This window comes from Pseudorca crassidens, chromosome 7 (assembly GCF_039906515.1).
Source record: "Pseudorca crassidens isolate mPseCra1 chromosome 7, mPseCra1.hap1, whole genome shotgun sequence".
In the NCBI taxonomy this organism is placed as follows: domain Eukaryota; kingdom Metazoa; phylum Chordata; class Mammalia; order Artiodactyla; family Delphinidae; genus Pseudorca; species Pseudorca crassidens.
In genome coordinates this window covers 74,028,172-74,051,158 of record NC_090302.1, presented here as the reverse complement: position 1 = coordinate 74,051,158, position 22,987 = coordinate 74,028,172, and positions in this window count along the sequence as shown.

The following is a 22,987-nucleotide window of genomic DNA, read 5'->3' as shown; positions in this document are numbered from 1 at the left end:
AGGTAAACTCTCATTCTCTTTAGTAAATGCTTCCTTATTTTGCTTCAGATCTTACTAACTCTACTTCACTAAATAAGATTTAGATATTTTTAAATAATAAACTAGTCTTAGGAGTGGATAAACTAACTTTAAATGAATTATGACTTATGCACAGTCTTTAGATAAGAAGGATCAATGGTAAGAATAGCCTCTTTATGAAGACAGAAACACAACAAAAGCTGTATGAAGCAACTGAGCAATAATCATAGACTTGGCTTGAAGGAAGTATGTCCTATGTTTTAATTCATGCCCTGTTGGTCAACTCCTTGGACTTATCCCCTTCACCAAGCTACAAGAGGTAGAGAGGCTAAGCTGTTGTTCTCTTGGGCAAGATATTGTCCAAGAGAAGTCACTAATATCCTTTGCCAGTGGAGTCTCCCACAGTATAAACGTATCTTGCTTTTGGAACTAAAGTAGGGGATTAGATAATATGAGTGATGGATGCTATTACTTTCTACTTTCCCATTGAATTTCCTAATAAATAAGCCTCTACTTTTAAACATCTAAATATGATGAATAACAAATTTAGCTAACCCACACTAAATGGTTAAAGATACAGAAACAAGTTTATTTCCACTCCTGAAATCATGAAGTCACATGAGCTCAGCTTTTGGTCTGAAGATACACGCCATGACATAATTTGGAGAGGCTGAAGTTTGGTGTCTTAAGCCCAGCAAAAGCAAGTGACAATGAATTAACGCTGTAACACTTCTCCCACCTTCACCAATACTTAAGATTCAGTTCCATGATTAGCACTGAAACTTGGAAAAAGCGACAGTCAGAAAGCCTTCCTAAGCATCTTAGGACTAGTACAGGATCTCTCAGAGATAGTGGATCATGCTGAAATATCTCTGTTAATCTTTCAATTAATTTGGTGCAATTCAGAAAAGAAACTGCTTATTAGAGAAACTGCACGTAGGTCATTCTAATGAATAGAGTGTGTATGAATGAGTGAAGGCAATGTAATGAAGAAGGAAGTAGGTACAAATCTTTAACGACATTGTGTACTGAGCTAAGGATTATTTATTTTATCCATAGATTATAGGTAGAATGGGCAAACATTTCAGTTTGACTAGAGCAGCTCTTCTGCCTTTTGGCACAGACTAATTTATAATACCATCACCTTTCACTCTCAAAAGTGTATTTGTTTGGAGGACTCTGGGGATGTGGTGGCAGTAACAACACAGATTTTAAATCTCTCCAAATTCCCGTGTAAAAATATTAAGACTAACAACGCATGGACAACATTGCAACCAAAGTATGTGACATGCTATCCCCACGCCGTATTACACATTACAAACAGCTGAAGATAGTTCCGTGACCTAGGTGATGATATTAGAATCTGTGCAGGACTTGAGAACAGGAGATCTGAAAAATAGGTAATAGATAATTCAATGGAAATCGTAGTAGGTGAATTTTGGGTCCGAAAGTAAAAGAATGAGATTTGCTCATCCATAATGAGTGATTGCATAGGACACTGGTGAGATTTAAAGGGGCTGAAGCATCCTGGTGTCTCTGATTCCTGAAAACCGACTTCCAGTTTCTAGTTCCACATGTATGGAATTTGGAAGTGCCACTCTGTCCGAATAACAAGTGTAAAGCTGAACAGACTGAAAAAATCAACTCTTCCTGGATCTATGAGAGGAGAGATCACAGGGCAAGTTGCTATCGTGAAGATTAGGGTCCGACAGGTGAATACAGGTAGCCATGGCTTACCGGACAGAGACGCATGAGCACTAACTACCCAGAGAACCAGTGCTAGGGTAGGAAAACCTGCACTGTAATTGACGAATTGCTGGAGTCTCTGTGCGGACAACTCTGAGAGTGAAAAACTTCAGGGGAACCCAGTCCTGGGGACCCCAGAATATTGTGAGATTGATCTCTAAGAGCCTGACCAAATTCCCATAGTAAATATCAGAGAAGAATCCCTTCCTCTTACTGGCTGGAGGAAGGAAAAAGGAATCAATTGTGGAGTGCGTCACTTCCCTGGTGGCACAGTGCTTGGAAATCCGCCTGCCGATGCAGGGGACATGGGTTCGAGCCCTGGTCCGGGAAGATCCCACATGCTGCGGAGCGGCGGAAGCCCATGCGCCACAACTACTGAGCCTGCGCTCTACAGCCCGCGAGCCACAACTACTGAAGCCCGCGTGCCATCATCTCATACAGATACAAAATAAAAGAAAAACAAAGTATTTTTTCCTTGTGATGAGAACTTTTAGGATTTACTCTCTTAACAGCTTTCATATCTAACATACAGCAATGTTAGTTATATTAATCATGTTGTACATTACATCCCTAGTACTTATTTATCTTAAACTGAAAATCCGTTCCTTTTAATTACCTTCATCTAATACCCCCTTCCCCACAACCCCTTGTACCTACAAATCTGATCTCTTTTTCTGTGACTTTGTTTGTTTGTTTGTTTGCAGGATAATTGACCTGCAACACTGTGTTAGTTCCTGATGTACAATATAGTGATTCAGTATGTCTGTGTTACAAAATAATCACCATGATAAGTCTAATTTGCCATCTCTCACCATACAAAGATATTACATTATTAATGACTGTATTTCCCATACTGTACATTTTCATCTCTGTGATTCACTTATTTTACAACTGGAAGTTCGTACCTCTTAATTTTCCTGACCTATTTCACTCATACTTCCACCTCCTCTCCCCACTGGCAACCACCTGTTAGTTCACTGTACCTATGATTCTGTTTCTGTTTTGTTATGTTTGTTCATTTGTTTTGTTTTCTAGATTGCACATATAAGTGAAATCACACAGTATTCATCTTTCTCTGTCTTATTTCACTTAGCATAATATGCTGTAGGTCCATCCATGTTGTCCCAAGTAGCAAGATATCATTCTTTTATATGGTTGAGTAATATTCCATTGTATATATTTACACTGAATCTTCTTGATTTTTTATTGAAATATAGTTGATTTACAATGTTGTTTCAGATATACAGCAAAGTTAGTTATACATATATATAAATATATTCTTTTTTATATTCTCTTCCATTATAGGTTATTACAAGATATTGAGTATATTTCCCCATGCTGTACAGTAGGTCCTTGTTGGTTATCTATTTTATATATGGTAGTATGTATATTTTCCCAAACTTGTAATCTATCCCTCCCCCACCTTCCCCCTTTGGTAACAATAAATTTGTTTTCTATGTATATGAGTATATTTCTGTTTTGTAAATAAGTTCATTTGTCTAATTTTTTTAGATTCCACATATAAGTGATATCATATAATATTTGTCTTTCTCTGTCTGGCTTTCTTCACTTAATATGATAATCTCTAGGTCCATCCATAATTCTTTTTTATGGCTGAGTAATAGTCCATCGTGTGTATATACCACATCTTCTTTATCCATCCATCTATTGATAGACACTTAGGTTGCTTTTTTGTTTTGCTTATGGTTTCCTTTGTTGGAAATTAAATAATTAAAAAGTTAATTTATCAAGATCACAGGATACAGGTCAATACAGAAAATTCAGTTAGATTTCTTTATGCTAGCAATAGTTGGAGTTAAAATTTTAAGAGATCAATTCCAGTAGAATAAAAACTAAAGTAATTAGGAATAAATTTAGCAAATTATTTACAAGACCTGAAAACTACAAAATTTTGCTCAGAGAAATCGAAGAATGTCTAAATAACTGAAGAGTTATCATATTCATGAGTCAAAATTGTTAAAAGTGTCATTCAGCTCCAGATTGTTCTTCAAATTCAACACAATTGCAATAAATATCCGAGGAGGCTTTTTTATAGATACAGATGAGCTTATTTGGAAATGTGTTGGAAAAGTAAGATAACTAAAACACCCAAAATACCTCTGAAAAAGGGGAACAAAGTTGCCAACTTGCCATAACTGATTTTAAAGCTTACTGTAAAGATACAAAAATCAAGACAGTTTGTATTGGATCAAGGATACAAGAGCAGATAGACTTCAAGTAGACTCACACGTATAAGGTCAATTGATTTATTTTTTGACAAATATTGAAGATAGTCTGAGAAGGTCCATCATAAACATAATAGGAATATTAGAAGAACTCTAAAGCAAGGAACTATAACCAAAACTAAATAGTTTCCTTTATGAATATTTTCCCAAAACATATAAATATGTATAAATATACACACACACACATGTTAGAAAAAAGCATGCCACATACTTGAGAATATTGACCCAGAATGATCGACATCAAGAGATGTCCTAGTAAATAACCAGTAAAATAAATGGAGTTTAAAGTCATAGAAAAAAAAATCCTTTGGACACCTGGGCAAAAAGAGAAAGTAACTTATGAAGGAAAAAAGTTAGATAACATTCAGGCTTGTCGACAGCAACACTTTATGCCAGAAGAAATGAGGTTCAAGGAAAGAAAATTTGAACCAAGGATTTCATATCCAGCAAAACCTGTTTTTAAGTGCAAGGGGATCAAAGAATTATCTAAATCAAATGAATTAAGAAATATTTTCCTAATAATCTCTTCCTAAAGAATCTACTAGATAATAAGCTTCAGACAACTAAAATGATAGACAAATACTTAAGTATAGGTCATGAATATCAAACATATAATTATAAAACTAAGACTGAATGAAAATCGGGAGAGAGTATAGTATGTATGGTTATGTGTTTGTTATGATGTAGAAATCATGAGCCATTATGAAGTGGGGGTAGAATAGGCATAGTGTGTACAAAAATTGTAACCATTTCAGGAATCATAAGGGTGATAGTCATCTTAATATAGAAATTTCAAATCCGTTGTGGTTTTTTGTATTGTGGGATGTATTAGTTTTCTAGAGCTGCCATAACAAAGTACCACAAACTGGGTGTCTTAAATGACAAAAATTTATTGTCTCACATTTCTGGAGACTAGAAGTCTGAAATCAAGATGTCAGCATGGTAGGTTTCTTCTGAGGGCTGTGAAGGAGACTGTGTTTTCTGACTCTGGTAGCCTCGGGCATTCATTGACTTGTAGGTAGGGTTCTCCTTGTGGCTTCACATCATCTTCCTTCTTTGTGTGTCTATCTCTGTATCTAAATTTCAGTTTTTTTTTAAGGACACAGTCATATTGGATTAGGCCCACCCTGATGATCTCATCTTAACTTGATCATCTGCAAAGACTTATTTCAGAATAAAGTCACATTCATAGGTACTGGAAGTTAGGACTTCAACATCTTTTGGGAGACAAATTCAACACACAACAGGGGATAGATACATCAAATGAATAATCACAAAAATTTAATTATATTGTACTTTTTAACCTAGAAGAGAGAATTCTCAGTATGGAAAACTGTATGTAAGATCTAACATAATGTATTGTTCCAAGTCTGTATCAGTTTATTCTCACCTGTGTGTTGGTGGGCAGGGGGTGGGGTGCATACACACTCTGGCTTTTTTTGCTGAGAAGGCCTAGAACCAATATAAGTCCATAGTCCAAGTATATACAGCATGTTTAGCATATTATATTTACCTCCCAAAGCATATGTACGTCTGAAAATGAGCCAGTTATCAAACAAAACATAAGGATGAACAGTGTGGTTCAAGTGCAGAAGACTCTCTAATAGTTGCCATCTATCTTTATTTTTCAAACTCATTTGACTGGGCTCCTTAACTTTATAGTACTTTTCTCATTTAGTACTTAACATCAGTCCTGTTTAAATACCTTAATTCAGTGAAGTCTGGAAAAAGATTTAAATGGATGCAAAGATCAGAATCAGGGACAGAACAGAAAACTTTCAGGGCCTAAAGCATGCATTGCACTGGGCTATGGTAAAGAATTCACAAGTATAGATCATAAAGTGTTAGTTTTTTTTTTGCGGTAGGCGGGCCTCTCACTGCTGTGGCCTCTCCCGTCGCAGAGCACAGGCTCCGGACGCGCAGGCCCAGCGGCCATGGCTCACGGTCCCAGCCGATCCGCGGCATGTGGGATCCTCCCGGGCCGGGGCACGAACCCGCGTCCCCTGCATCGGCAGGCGGACTCCCAACCACTACGCCACCAGGGAAGCCCTAAAGTGTTAGTTTTATCATTATTTAAAAGCTTCCCTCCCCAAGTGCTATCTGGATAATAATAGAAAATATGGGGGAAATAATTTATCTTTCAAAAAGTGAACATATCTTAGAGTAGATTTGCAAAATATTGCCTGGATTTTTCTTCACAGAGTAACCCTTAAGAATAAATGGGTGTAAACTTTGAACCCTGGTGAGTCATTCAATCCAAGCAGCTTCAAGAAAATGTCTGACTTTGGTTTCATCTATACACATAGTTTGATAATAAATTATTTGTTACTTGCAACAGTCTTTGCCACAATTGACCACTAATATGTAGAAAAATTCATGAATGACAAAATAGAATACATTTTAATCAGCTGCTGAGGGAAGATAATGGTGCTGGAATAGACATAGTTCTTTATTGCAATGATGAATGTGATAACTTATTTTACAAAGAATAGCAAATGTTGCTGGCCAGTGACTTGGCCTACCCCAGGATGCTTCAGTAAAAGAGCTGACGAAGATACTTTGAGAAATGTATTCAAGAGGGAAATAGGGTCTTTTAATATTAACTAATGCTAATTACAGGTAGCTCACATTATATGCAGCGATAGAACCTTTACTGATTACTGATTAGTACAGTCTTTTCTCATGTTTGAATCCTCATTGTAATTCCTTTGTACTTTTCTTTTTGTACATTTAATATTTTCCCTTAAAGATATTTATGCATTGATTTTATGATTATATTATTAATACCAAACATTTATTGAACACCCATTATGTATTAGGCCTTCTTTGAAACGATTTACGTATATTCTTAAGTGGTGTCGAAAACAATCCTCTACAATAGGTAGTATTTTATTCACCTTCTAAATTGAGGATACTGAAGTATGGACAATATAAGTAACTTGCTGAAGCTCACCCAAACTCAGCCAGTGTGAGGTGATCTTCTTAGGAGCAAGACTGGAGTTTCACCAACCTTTGAATACCTTGTACATATTACCTACAGCACTTGCTGGTCCAAACTTGTTACTTCAGGATCATGCCCCAGAAAATGTGATGGATGAGCTGATTCTTGACAAACAAGGAGATATTTTCCAGGTTGACAGTATGGGTGAAGGCTTTTCAGGCAGAAGTAATCAAAGGGTCCAAGCAGGAGGAAACTGACAACTGTTTTATTTTACTGATGTAAATACATAAGATATACATGCCTATTAAGTATGAAAGTTTTTATGTGAAATGGTAATATCATAACTGTATATAAATTTGTGTTCACTGTCTACTGAGAAAAGACAAAAAGGAGAGTTTTAACCTCTTTCAGTTTATGAACTGACCCTTCAACAACGTGGGTTTGAACAGTGCTGGTCCACTTACATATTTACTTTTTTTCAAAAGTAAATTCTACGGTACTATACAGTCTGCGGTTGGTTGAATTTGAGGATGTGGAACCGCAGATACTGAGGGCTGGCTATAAATAATAGGCGGATTTTCCACTGTTCAAGAGTCAGCGCCCCAAACCTCATGTTGTTCAATGGTCAGCTATATACTGAATTTAGAATATTTGATTACAGTTTATTTGGAGTAGAATCAGAGTTACATTATGATTTTGATGATCATGGTTGTTATGCATTGTGACAGCTGATTCGTTGAAGAGGGCTTAGACTTGGGGAACTCCTAAAGCTTTGGAATTAATTCAGTGATATTTTTATGAGACCTTTGCCCTTACATTGCTTAATTCCTAAACTAACCAAACCAGTAGATTATTATAAGATGAAGTCAGTAGTGCTTGGACTGCTATAAATGTATAGGCCAGAGGCCAGGATTCATTTGGGTGATGAAAGAAATAATTGACAATCTAAAGCATAGAAAATACATTGATTTTAACACTATGCTGAAATGAATCTGGGTGATTACAGGGGGTAAAAAGCCAAAACTAATTGCTGTTGATCAAACTGTCTACTTTTACTACTAGGACTAATCAGCATGGTGATCAATATTAACGCTGGCTTTATCATCTAAAACAACTTATTTCTGGTTTTTAGGGCTAATTAGGGCTAATATGTTTGGTGTAGTTACTAGTTATTGGTGTCCAGTAAATTACTGATCATTATTAAAACCACTGTAAAAAAAGAAAGCCATTACTTGAGGAAAGAAAAAATGAAGAAGGAACTTTTCTGTGTAATGAGGTCCAAAAAACAGTCATAATCATATTATGTTAAAATGCTTTGGGAGAAATGTGAAAATGTTGACGATTAATCAGAAACATGTCTACATATCCTCTAGACTGTCATGCAATTAATAAAATGATTGCATTATCATAACAACAGAGTAAATATAGAATACTTTTAGTGTGCATTTAATAGAGAAAATATTAGTTTAACTCAAAAAAGTCTGCTAATATTTTAATTGGTAACATAATTAAGAAACAGTTATTCAAACATGATGATTTCCAATCTTTTCAAGTATTCTCAAATAGAAATATAATACCCCAGGGACTTTAAAGGCAATTTGGAGAACTATTATCTTTTTTTCTGAGTAGTCAAACACACATACACATTCATTGTTCATATTCAAGAAGGGGAATTGGCATGTCTGAGCTTACCAGTCATCCAGTGAAGAGCAATAAAGTAAAGTAAATTTATCTTATGGGGCTATAATCAAGTCTTAAACCTGAATCACATTCTTCCCATAGATGGAACACCATGGGAATTATTGAAAGACCCCAAACTTACAGCCATTCTAGTAAGACTCATGAAACGACAGCAATGCATAATTTCATCCTCTTTAAATATTGTGCTATAGTAATTGAAATGGTACTGAACATTGATTTCCCCAAAAGCACCAAGAAATATATGAGGGTAAGACTCAGAGTAAATGTTCTTCACAAATAAAAGGTAAGTGAGAAGGCTAGAAGTGGTAATGGGTATTTCAGAAATTAAGAAAAATTTAAAGCACTGGTTTGAGGGCGGTGTGAAGTTACAGAGTAATTACAGGTTTGATTCTATGTGTATAAAATCTTACATAATAATCATACTGGTGTTGGGGGGATTTTCTACACGGGTTTTTCGCATGTAACTATGGTGTTCAAACTATTTTAACTCTTTTACTCGTATATTTTAATAGACACCTATGCCTTAGTGAGGTAATGAGATAGCATCCTATTTGGTAATTTTGGTCTTAATTTACTAAACAACACCCAAGCAGATTAAAAGAGTTAATATTGCTCCATTCTTCTGAAATATAGTCTAAAATTCCTTAAATTGGGTCCAGTAGTGAGAGCAAAAGAGGGCAATAAGAAAAAAATTCCTAATTTCCCTTTTGTATGCTGTTCTTACTCTTCATCTTATCCAAACACTCTGTAAATACTTTCGTGTTTCTTGTGTCATTTTGTTTTTTCCTTTTCCCAAATCCTCCCTAAAACCTGGCTTCAAGAATGAATCTGATATTAATGATTTAAAGCAATGTCTGTATGAGGACAATACTGGGTACATTGTAGAAAGATTTAAGTGTCATGTTGGAATCCATCCAAATAGCATATGTATATTTATGCATTAAATATTGGTAGACAATTAAGTCCTAGAGTTATCTTCGGAGGAATATTTGCATTTTAATACTGCATTATGCCTGCTAAGTGAAAAATTTGGTCCTTTGTAAAAAGAAACTTTTAAGTCATTGATCAAGGCACTCCAGGATTTGCTTCCTGTTGTCCATAAAATCAGACCAAATGTTGGACCTCTTGATTTGTGCTTTTGTAAAACCCAAGTTGTTTCTTCTACCTGCAAAGTACATGTAGAAGACCTTCTCTTCTTTTCTTGTTTCATCAACTGTGGGAGAAAAGCTGAAATACTCTCATTTCCTACTATACTCCGTTACAGACTTTTGAAGAGAGATATTTGCTTACTTTTTTAAAATTTATTTTTTTAATTGTAGTATGGTTGATTTACAATATTATATTGTTTTCAGGTATACAACATAGTGGTTCAGTATTTTTATAGACTATACTCCATTTAAAGTTATTGTAAAATATTGGCTGTTTCCCTGTGCTGTACAGTATATCCTCGTAGCTAATTTTTTTATACATAGTAGTTTGTACCTCTCAGTCCCTTCATGCCCGTACACCTTCCCTCTCCCCACTGGTAACCACTAGTTTGTTCTCTATATCTGTGAGTCTATTTCTGTTTGTTATATTCATTCGTTTGTTTTACTTTTAAGATTCCACATATAACTGATAATGTAGAGTATTTGCCTTTCTGTGGCTGACTTATTTCAATAAGCATAATGCCCTATAAGTCCATCCATGTTTTTGAAAATGACAGAATTTCATTTTTTTGATGCCTGAGTAATACTCCGTGTGTGTCTTCTTTACTCAATCATCTGTTGATGGACACTTAGACTGCTTCCATATTTTAGCTATTTTAAATAATGATGGTATGAACATTAGAGTGCTTATATATCTTTTGAAATTTGTGCTTTCATTTTATTCATGTATATACCCAGGAGCAGAATTGCTGGATCATATGGTAGTTCTAGTTTTAGTTTTTTGAGGAACCATAATATTTTTCATAGTGGTTGCCACAATTTACATTCCCACCAACAGTGTACTAGGGTTCCCTTTTATCCACATCCTCACTAACACTTGTTATTTGTAAATTTTTTGGTGATAGCCATTCTGATAGGCATGAGGTGATATCTCATTGTTGTTTTGATTCGCATTTGTCTGATGATTAGTGATGTTGAAAATCTTTTCATGTGCCTGTTGGACATCTATATATCTTCTTTGCAAAAAAATGTCTATTCCAATCTTCTCATTTTTTAATTTGGTTGTTTGTTTTTAAGACATTGAGTTATATGTGTTTTTTGTACATTTTGAATATTAACTCCATATCAGGCATATTATTTGTAAATATCTTCTCCTGCTTGGTAGATTTCCTTTTCATTTTGTTAATGGTTTCCTTTGCTGTACAAAAGCTTTTATGTTTGTGATTTTTCTTGTTTCTTGAGGTAGGCCTGTTTCACTATAAACTTCTCTCTCAGAATTCCTTCTGATATGTCCCATAGATTTTGTAAAGTTATGTTTTAATTTTCATTTGTATTGAGGTGTTTTCTGATTTCCTCTTTGATTTCTTCATTGACCCATTGTTTTTTTCATAACATGTTGTTTACTCTCTCCGTATTTGTGTTTTTCCCTTTGTCTTCCTGTAATTGATTTCTAGTTTCATACAATTGTGGGTGGAAAAAATCCTTGATGAAATTTCTGTTCTCTTAAATTTGTTGAGACTTGTTTTGTGACCTAGCATGTGGTCTATCCTGGATATCATTCCACGTGCACTTGAAAAGAATGTGCATTCTGCTGTTTTTGGATGGAATATCCTGTAGATATCTATTAAGTCCAATTGGTCTAATGTGTCATTTATGCCTACTATTTCCTTATTGATTTTCTGTCTGGATGATCTGTCCATCGATGTAAATAGATTTTACTGCTTTTTCTCTTGCCGCTTTCAGAATTATTTTTTTACCTTTAACTTTCGCCATTTTAACTAAGATACATCTTAGTGTAGGCTTCTTTGGGTTGACTTTGTTTGGGCCTTGTGCTTCCTGTACTTGGATATCTATTTCCTTCCACAGTTTTGGGAAGTTTTCTGACGTAAGTTCATCAAATACATTTTTGACATTTTTCTCTCTTTTCCTTCTGGGGCTCCTGAATGTGAATGTTGGTATGTTTGATGTTGTCCCAGAGGTCCCTTAAACTGTTCTTATTTCTTAAATTTGTTTTTCTTTTTGCATTTCTGATTGGGTGATTTCTCTTATTCTGTCTTTCAGATCATTTATGCATTCTTCTATATCACCTAGTCTGCTGTACATTCCTTCTAATGTGTTTTTTATTTCAGTTACATAATTTACCAGATAAATTTTTCAGTGTTTTTTTCCCAAGGTTTTTTTCTTGTTCTTTTGTTTGAAACCAATTTCTCTGTCTTCTCATTTTGTTTACCTTCCTCTGTCTCTATGAAATTAGGTCAAACAGTTACTTATCCCAGTCTTGAAGGGGTGTCCTTGTGTGGGAGTGTTCCTATACAATCTGTGTGTGTCCAGTGGCTTTGGTGGGAAGGCTGGATCTGAAGTGATCCTGAGTCATGTCCCCCCCAGGGTGGGCTGGCACCTATCACCATGGTGTTAGGTAGGACTGGAGGTAGATTGGGTAGAGCCAGAGCCAGCTATGAGCCAGGGCTTCTCCTTTGCTCAGTGGCCTACACCCCACTATTTGGGATGGGGTCAGGTCCCAAGTCACTGGAGCAGAAGCCCTGAGGGTCAGGTCTGAGCTGGTCACTTCTCTTCCCTCCTATCCAACTCATTGTGGGTCTTTCTTACAGTCTTGGTTGTATAGGAGACTTTCAGCCTGTGTCCAGTGTGTTTTCTGAGAGAATTTCTCCACATGTAGCTGTACTTTTTTTTTTTTTTTTTTTTTTTTGCTGTACGCGGACCTCTCACTGTCGTGGCCTCTCCCGTTGCGGTGCACAGGCTCCGGACGCACAGGCTCAGTGGCCATGGCTCACGGGCCCAGCCGCTCCGCGGCATGTGGGATCTTCCCGGACCAGGGCACGAACCCGTGTCCCCTGCATCGGCAGGCGGACTCTCAACCACTGTGCCACCAGGGAAGCCCTGTATTTTTGATATGTTAGTGGTGGGAGGTAGGGCTGCGTCCTCCTACTCTGCCATCTTAATCTCCTCTGGCTCAGTCCTATATCACATGTTTTTTGTGCATTCATCCATTGATGGACACTTATGTTGTTTTGATATCTTGACTATTGTAAATAATGCTGCAGTGAACATAGGCGTGTATATATCTTTTCAAATTAGTGTTTTTGTCTTCTTTGGAAACAAACACCCAGAAGTAGAATAGCTGAATCATATGGTAGTTCTATTTTTAATTTTTTGAGGCAACTCCATACTATTTTTATAGTGACTGCACCAGTTTACATTTCTATGAACACTGTACCAGGGTTCCCTTTTTCTTTTAAATCTGAGCTACTGAGCAATATTAGAGAAAGTGACACCACAAAGCAGATTGATATCACTATAAATTCGTGATCACCAACTTCAGGTAGGTCCAAAACATTGCCTCACAGTTCCACTATATTTCTGTTTTCAAGTCGTTCTCATTTTTATGACTGTTTTAAACTTTGTCATGCTTCTCAGATTTCTGGCAACCTCTCCTAGTCAAGCGCACTATCCCACCACTATTAGCATATGACCTCCCTTCTTACTGTATAAGGAATAATAAAGCCATCAGAAGGAAATGCTTTCAACCTTTTGTTATCAAGCCTACAGGCTACCTATATCCCCATCTAATGTGTAAAGTGATTGGAATAGTGACTGGCACATAGTAAGCACTAAACAATAGCAATCATCATCATCATCACCATCATCTTATCATTATTATTACAGTAGTCAGCATTTTGTCATGTATATATTACTGTTTTTTATCTTGTTATATAAGAAGTTTTCCTCAATCACTTCACTTGTCGTTCCCACCATATTCTTTAATGAATTCTCAAAAATCTTATGTTATTGTTTGACCCCTGTCCTCTTTCTCCTTTTCAATTGGATTGTTAAATAAAATTCTGTACTGAAGCTCAATCTATTGATCTATCTCTATCTATTTTTAAATAAGGTTTATTCTATCAAAAAACTTTCTTCTCTCTATACCATACATTTCTTCAAATTTCACCCATCTTTCTCTTCCCTGTTTCCCCATGAAATTTCCTCAGTGAATTATCTATACGTAAAATCTCTATTTTCTCATAACTTACTTCATCCATAACCCAATTTATTAGATTGACTAAATTAAAATAACTCTCTCTATGCTGACACATGACCTAAATGAACCGTACTCAATAACTTTTATAATCCTCATCTAATTTGATCTCACTGCAAAATTTGACATAAATGACCACTCTACCCTCTGAAAACTTAGTTTTCTTTAAGCTTGTAAGGCATCAGACTCCTCTATTCTTTCACGTTTATCTGTGAGTGCTTCTCATTTATTTTCCTTTCCTTTTCACTTTCCTTTTGCCTGTCACCACATGTTGAATTCTTCAAGGTCCTGTTCTCACTGGTGCTTTGCCCATCTCATGCACAATATATTCTTCAGTTGTCATGTACTTCATAATGACCCCCAGCCCCACATACATCTATATATCTATATCTGTATCTATCTCAGACCTTAACTCTCATTTTCTGATATGGTTATCCAACTGCATACTCAACATTTCCATTTAGATGTCTGAAATGAAACTCAAACTTTTCATGTCCAAAACTGATTTTATATTTTCCAAATAACATTTTCCAGTCACATCTGACTTCTTTCTTATCCTTAATGTCCAGAGTTAATCCATTGTTATCTTCTGTCAAATGTGTAACCTAAATACTTCTCAAGTCTATCACCACCACTGCCATTCACCAATCTCCATCACTACCGTTACTATCATCGTAGTTAATGCCACTTCATTTTTCACAGTAACTATTACAGTAGTCCAGTTAACTGGATTTTCACATTGCTTACTCTCGACTATCATATATACTGCAGACAGAGTGATATAATAAAAATGCACATATAATTAAGACATCCACTTGCTATAAAACTTTTAAAACCTTCCCATCACTCTTAAGATTAACTATGGCTTAGAAGACCCCAGATATTCTGGTCTCTGCATACCTTTCTTATCAGAGATCCTTCAGTCCTACTGACTTTCTCTCACTTTCTCACATGTACTATTTTCTTTCCCATTACTTTGTATACATTGTTCACTGTCAAAAATTGATTGTATGGGGCTCCCCTGGTGGCACAGTAGTTGAGAGTCCGCCTGCCGATGCAGGGGACACGGGTTCGTGCCCCGGTCCGGGAGGATCCCACATGCCGCGGAGCGGCTGGGCCTGTGAGCCATGGCCGCTGGGCCTGCGCGTCCAGAGCCTGTGTTCCGCAACGGGAGAGGCCACAACAGTGAGAGGCCCGCATACCGCAAAAAAGAAAAAAAAAAAAGATTGTATGGAGCTAAACTTGAAGTAGTATCTAGTGAAGTAGTATCTAGATTTATTCAATTTATCCTTAAATTTTCAACTTAAGAGTCACTTTCCCAGGGAAGCCATAACTGGCCCTCTCAATTGTATGATTGATTCTTTTATTATGCATTCTCCTAACACAATATTCCTTTTTCTCGTGTACAATTCTATATGTAATTGTGATTATTTTATTAATGTCTGTCTATCTAAGTAGGCTAAAACCTACATTAGAACATGAACCATGTTTGGTTTTGTTCAAAATTGTATCCCTAGAGCCTAGAACAGTCCCTGTTTCAAATATGCTCAATAAATATTTTTCAAATGACTGATTCACTGAATAAAAGAACAAAACTTAATTGACGCATAGTCCTAGAATAGGATTAAAGTAGAAATCAGGGCTTACGTGGAAGAAAAAAGGAAAGCTGAGAATTAAATAACATACTTTCATCAATATTGAAATCTGTCCCAGTTAAATGAAGAGTTAGAAATTAGGTCTATAATTGGCATTTGCTCTGTAAGTTGAAGATTTTTATCTTTGTTCATTTTTTAACTACAAAATGTCAATTTTATATGATTCAACCTAATAAAATTCACTGGCTCATTCATTTATTAAGTGATACTATAAATAGTTATTAATAACTATTCTCCAGACATTATACTAAATACTGGCGTAAGTATAAATAAATCACGGGCCCTGGCTTCACGTTGCTGAAACTTAGAAAAAGATGGATATGGACAGACAACAGAAGTGTGATAATGGCCGTATTGATTCAGTAGGAACAGAAAAGAAAGTTTGTGTAAGAAGACAATGATGACTTCAGAGTACAGGTTGACTGGGAGTCTTGCACTCTGTGTGTCTAAAAAGGAAATGAAGAAACAACAGTGGCAGTCATTAATTGCTGAATTTGAGCTTACAGGGAAACTGTGACATCCTGACAGAACTAGAAGTGGTAACTAAATGATTAGCTTGAAACTCTAATTTTGCTTTTAATAACAAAGAAGGATAATACTCCATGTTTAGAAGTAGGTATCAAGGCCAGTGAGTCAAGGATTGTGGAAAATGTGAATGAATAGTAGGAAGTCCTTTGTAAGTCACTTGGCTGGTCAGGTCCTTATTTCTTTACCTATTCTTGGGTTTGGTTGGATATGAGATAATTGTTAAAGTCTTGTAGAGCTAGAAAATGGTACAGTTCTAAGGCAGCTGTGTCTCATCAACTGTCTATGCCTATAACAATATAATTTCAGACTCGGACATGGCATTATAGGCCATCCAGTAGCCAATCTAGTCATGTTACATATGCAGGATTGGAAGTTCAGTTGAGAAATCCAAGATTATATAATTAGACAATTCTAAAACTGAGACAAAAATACAACTCTCTTATTTCAGTTGTCATTTTAAAGACAGCACTTAATTTGGATGAGCAAAAACAATGAATGAAAAGAATAACAAACACTTATTAGATGCCTACTATGTGCCTGTCACTGGGATGAGTGCTACACGCGTGTTATCTCATTTAAACCTCCTGACTGAGGTTAGTACTATTATTATGGCCATTTGGCACCTCAGGACACCAAGGTTTGTGAATATTAAGTGACTTGCCCCAAATCAATCAGTAAGAGCTGAGACTTGCACATAAATTTATTATATATAAAGCTATTTCTCTTATTTTCTAGTCTCCATATCAGCAAACCTATTGTGGTTTTATCTACTTCATGTTTCAGGTAAATAAATCCACTTACAAACATGGTATCTTTTTTTTTTTAAATCACTTATATAGTGTTCACAATATCATGGAGTGTGAGCTGTGTGTGTACAATGAATCTGCCTTTAGAAACTATACCCTGATCAGTGTAGTGCAAATGATCTTTCCTTACCGAAATAAAAATGATAGATACTGCCAGAGTAAAAGCAACCAGGTTTGATTATAGTTCTTACCTCTATGCTACATACTTTAGAGTCTACAGGATTCCTGCAAAATTACAGTTCTCCATGTTTCCGTGTTTCACTCTAATATGGTTTTTATTTTTACATTGGCAGCATGTCCTATGAAAGACAGTTTCTGTATTGCTATATTCTTGCCCAGTGCATCTCAGAGAGTTTTTCCACTTTATTATACAGGTAACACATATAAATCTCAGATCACAAATGAAGAGTGCCATGTGTTGCTTTCTTTGAAGACATGACAATTTTTTCTTGAGCCTCTCATTTCTTCTAGTGTGAAAATATTTAATTGTTGTCGATCTGAGGTAAATTCATTCATTCAATTCAGTGGTTTTCAGTCAATTCAGGGTTTTTCCAGTTTATCTCCAGGGTACATCAAAGATCTACTTTCAGAAGGTCTCAAGTAGCGTCAAGGCGTCAATGGAAGTAGAGCAGGACATTGTAATTCTTAGTCATCTATCCCTCTTGATAGCCTCTTAAATTTATGTCACCCCATCTGCTCATGGGCTTCATTACCTATACCCTTCCAACTGTTGAGAAATTCATGTCTTAAAATGGTGTCTGGGCACATAAAATGCGGTACGTTATCCCGATGATGAATCCTCCATATTTCCAGACTCTTTCTCACCACTTCCATATTACTCTTTGCGGGTATGAAAATAATTGGTTGGTTTCAAGTTCCCCTCCGGGCTACTAAAAGCTCTCTGCAGTTGTCTAAGAACTTTCATTTAAACATATCAGGCAACAATTTTTATTCTATGGCCCTTTATGGGTTGATTTGTGTCCCCCCACAAAAGATGTGTTGAAGTCCCAAACTCTCCTGTCTGTGAATGTGATCTTATTTAGAAATAGGACCTTTGTAGGTCTAATTAAGTTGAGTTCATTAGTGTGGGCCCTAATCCAATATGACTGATGTCTTTATAAGAAGACAATGTGAAAAAAGACACAGACAGGGAGGCAACAGCCATATTACTACAGAGGCAGTTGTTGGAATGATGTATCTACAAAGTCAGGGCACATCAAAGATTGCTGGCCACCACCAGACACTAGAAAGAGGAAGTGAAGGATTCTACTCAGAATCTCAGAGAGAGAAAAGCCCTGCCGACACCTTGATTTGGGATTTCTAGCCTCCAAAACTGTGAGGTAATAAATTACTGTTATTTCAGGTTACTAAGTTTGTGGTGGTATTACAGCACCCCTAAGGAAACTTATATAGGTCCTTATGCCATACTGGCAAAAGATATTTATCTACTTCACAAGTCCCAGGAATTTGTGCAAGGTGAGGTATACAAGTTCCTTGTATTTTTGCATCCTGAAATTCATTTAAGAATCTCATTATATACCTGACCCTGGAAATTAGTTTGAGGAAGAAGTTATTAGAAGAATGTGGTATAGGTTCCTTTCCTGGGGCATATACCAAGTTCTAATTCTCTTGCCTTTGGCTGTATCTCAATTCTAATTTCAGGTCTTCATTTAGTATGGGTTTTTGGAAAAAAAAAAAATTAAACTGATCACTTATTCTTCTGTGTCTATTGTTTTGTATAGGGTTCATTTCTTGAACTGTCAGGATTCTGGTCTTGTTATTCAAAGCCAAGTTTCTTACAACTTAAGAGTTTTTTCCCCTAAAAAATTTGTCTCTGTCATGTATTTCAAAAGCATATTTTGAAGCTTAATGGCTGAGAATTTACCTTTTCATTCTGTGCTCTTCTGTTTAATCATCCCTCTCCCAAGTGGCATGGATTGAATGGAGGAAGACAAAGAGTAACAGAAACTGCCAGCAAAAGGATCACTTGATTAATCTTGTGAAACATATCGTCATTTGGAAAATCTTTTGGAGTTAGATCATTAGATTTGATAATTTGGTTTATTAACAGTGTACATGGTTTCACAACCTTCTATCTTTGGTGCTGTTATAACTGAGAATATCCACCCAGCCAGTAGTGGAATTGCACTTGGCTCAGTGAAAAATGTTAAAGGGAATTAAAATGTATCACTTTCTTCCTTATGAAGAGAACTGAGAAATCTTAAGGGAAGGTGTGGGTTTAGGAGTGAATTTTAGATTGCACTTTACATTTCACAGGGGGATTTTGTATATGCTTGTTCTGTTTAGGACTTTTAAGTTGGTATTAACCCTAGGTTCAAGGATTACCTGATTCTTGATATTGACCCATTTCTACATGGGCCCCAAAGGAAAGATATGCACGTAAGAAAGAAATCAAGACAAATGAATATCATTCCTCAAAGCTTTTGACCTCAAACCACAAGCGGAATTCTAAGGAGCTAGACTGAACCATGCGTAGAAGTCTGTGTGTATGACTTACATTATTTGCCATTTATGCGAGACTTTCTGTTGGCATCGTGGCACAATTCCATGATATTTTCTATACTATAGAGGATGGAGCTGTAGATTCTATATTTCAGACTTCTTGACAGTTTAGCTTTTACCAAGGAGGAATATTGCTGGCTCAGGCAGCCTATCCTGAACATTTATTTTTTGGGTGGCCAAGGGAGGTTCAAGTCCATCTTCCTTTTCTGTACTTGGAAGAATGTATTTGACTTTCAAAATGTCAAGTGGTATGTATGTGATAGGGCTGTAATCTTAGAGGAAAGAGATAGAGAATTCAGTCTTAGCCTTCTTATTTTTGTTAATTTGGGTATGTCTGGGCCTCATTGTCTTTTTCTGTAAAATGGAAGAGTCAAGACAGTTGACTTAGAATTTACTCAAGTTACTCTGGGAGGCTTAAACTCTCCCAGAAGTTCTCATATAGTGAGAAAAAGATACTTGGTATAGACAACTTCTTATTTTAATAGGGAGACTCCATACTGTGAGTGCTCAGATCCTGATTAGAAGCTGAATTAATCTTATAAATTTATGGGCATTAATCTTATAAATCCTTGGGAAGTGCCACCTGCTGAGATTGAGCCTGAATTGACTTCCTGGTATTGATCACTTCAGACAAGCATTCCTCATTGCAGGAAGAGTTGGCAAGAAAAGGGGGAACCGTGAGTTCCCTATCACTACTCCATCACGTCAAACATACGTATTCCCATTTATTCATTTCCACAATGCTAGAAAGTGATGGCTGTTATTTCCAACTCATAGATAGTGTAGATAATGTAAGTAACTGACCCCAAATCTGGTCTTTATGAGTTGGAAAACACTTAACTTTAAGTTTTCTAGTTTTAAATCCAACTTTCTATCTACCATACTCCAGCCAGTTTGTCTGTTTATTGCTATCTACATGCAAAGAAGAAGGCACTCTCTACTCATCACCTTCTGCATTTGCTCTTTTAAGTGTTACTGATTTGATTATACACTTAAACTGCCTCACCTCTCAGACACTGTGTTCTTTTATTCACAAAATGGGGATAATTACTGCTGGCTCCTGGACACTTCACAAGAATAGTTTCAGGTTTAATTAGAAAATGAGCAATAGTTTTAGAAACCTCAGTGCATCCTTGGTTATTAACGGACTGAACTATTTTCAGCCAATTAATAAGACAGTCTTTTTCTATTCCAATTTAAATCTTCAGTCATGTCTCTAATTGTAAACTTGCATCACTCCCTTTTCAGGAAACCTATGTAGACTCTTCTCTTTTTCTTATATAAACTTATTCTTTGTAAGAAAACTGAACTCAATCATTTCTACCTTTATTTGAATTTCTCAGTGAGCTGCCTCCTCCAGAATAGTCTCTATTTCTTGTAAAAGTATATGACTATTGAATGTACCCATTAAAAGGAGTTTAGATATTAGTAAGAAAACACATGGAGAAGTAGAATCGAATTCTTTATGCCCTTGAAATTAGGTATGTTTCTACAAATAACCATCTATACTTTTTTTTTCCCATTTACCATATAAAAGACAGAAAAGCATTCAGTAACAAACACAAAGATTCTATATCCATGCTTCACCCCAATTATAATTTACCAAGTTATAATAAGGAGATAGCAGAGTATGGTTCCTAAAAGTAAATCTGTTATTTGATTCAAGTTAAGCTTATTTTCCCTTCAGTCCACAGCTAGGATTGCAATTAGTCACTTCTAGCATATACAAGAACACCTGACAGTTTTGTTTGTACAGCACAGTTTACCCTGCCTGTTATGGTAACAGACTCAACAGTAAAAAAATAAAATAAAATCTGAAAAGGAGAATAACTGTTTTGTCCAAGATCACATAGCTAGGAAGTATTGTGGCAGAGCAAGAACTAGATTGTAGGTATATTTGACAAGCCCAAGTTCTGTCCATTACACCACACAATTTACAGGGAATTAATTGAGGGGGCGGATGATCAATATTAGCCCTAAATGAAATTACTCGAAATGTAATCTTGTTCAGAGTTGTGTAATCAGAAGATTACACAAGGAGATTTATAACAATTTAGCCTGGTCCTCTTTTGTCATAATCAAGAAACACAGACTGAGAAAGGTTAGTGGACTTAACTCAAGTTCAATAACACTTTATTGGAGTGGGTTCATGCGTAGATGGACCCTCAAGGTCCCTGACAATCTCTGGTGAATCTTTGTGGTGTTCTGATTTCAAAGCATGAGAATGCCTTATGTCTTCCTACATACAGCAATGCCAGTGAAACTGCAAGAAGGGGTACTTTAAAATGAGCCTTTTAAATTTCATTCTTTAGTATGTGTATGAGCAGAATGCAAATGGTGCCAATTCCATTATCTTTTGCACAAAATGTTCCCCTCTCAGGGCCAAATCAGGGGTAGGAAATATGGAACTGTGCCCCAAGTACGTCAAGGGCAGCTGGCCACTTCTGTTTCTAGATCCCAAACACCTGCATTTCTCAAAAGCTGGGGCTGTTTCAGAAGAGACGTTTGGAAGTCATCAATATACTGCTTACTTACTGTGGATTTGAGAACCTTGAAATGTCAAGTTTTAGCTTGAGGCCAAGTTGGATTTGTGAGCCCTCATACTGATGGGTGATGAGATCATTTACATTGGATTATTATACCTCTGGTGTGTGAGCAATTCAGTAAATGATGAATACAGTGGGAATTACTGCAGTATATCTGCTGGACACTTTTATAAAATAGCTCTCTCATCTCACCTCCTAGGTGTGCAATCTTCAATCAGGAAACATATTTGAAGCAGGAAATCAGTTCGCAAGCCTAGGGCTGTATCATCTGCTCCTGTCTCCTTTGCAGAGTGTAATTTTGTCCGCTGCCACGTTGCAAAGTAGACAGCTATAGGGCAGTGATTCCTGGCCAGAAAATAATGCACTCTGAAAAATGCCTCCAAAGTTGTGGCCGACCATTTGCTGACTATTGTTAGAAAATTATGATTAACATGTTGAGAGAGAGAGAGGGAGAGAGAAAGTCATTTCTTTATAAATACGTAGAGAAGCCAGGCACTGAGCTAGATTCTGGGAATTTAGTCACTTGTAATATGAACATGTCCTTGATTCTCACTGAGCTTTCAAACTAGCTGTGATATAGGCAGTTTTAATGTGATAAGTTCTGCAACAAATTAAATGAAGAGTGTTAAAGTAATGAATAGTAAAATAACTTAAGTCAAGATACCTTTGCAACTTGTTCCTGAAGAAGCTACATTTAAATGGACCGTTGAATCAGTCAGGTGAATACTGGGGTAGTAATATTGAATGTTTCTAAAGAAAAATGCATGTGTGTCGGATTAGGGTTGAAATAAAACCAGAACTGCAAGGAAAATCCAAACAGGTCAGTCATATTGTGTCCTGTGCTTTTACCATTGTTTGCTGTGTAATATAGATAGTTTGGGTGGCTTTTACTGGTTGTTAATTAATTCATTTATCTCTTCATGCATTCAACAATCCTGTAATCAGTGCTCGATATGTTTCTAGCACTATGATGGTCACTTGCCCTATGAGCTGAAAGCTGGGTTTCATCTAAATTCTTGATACTTCAGAGTCAACCGTTGAATCAACTAGGAGTTTGTTTTGATGCTAGTAATAA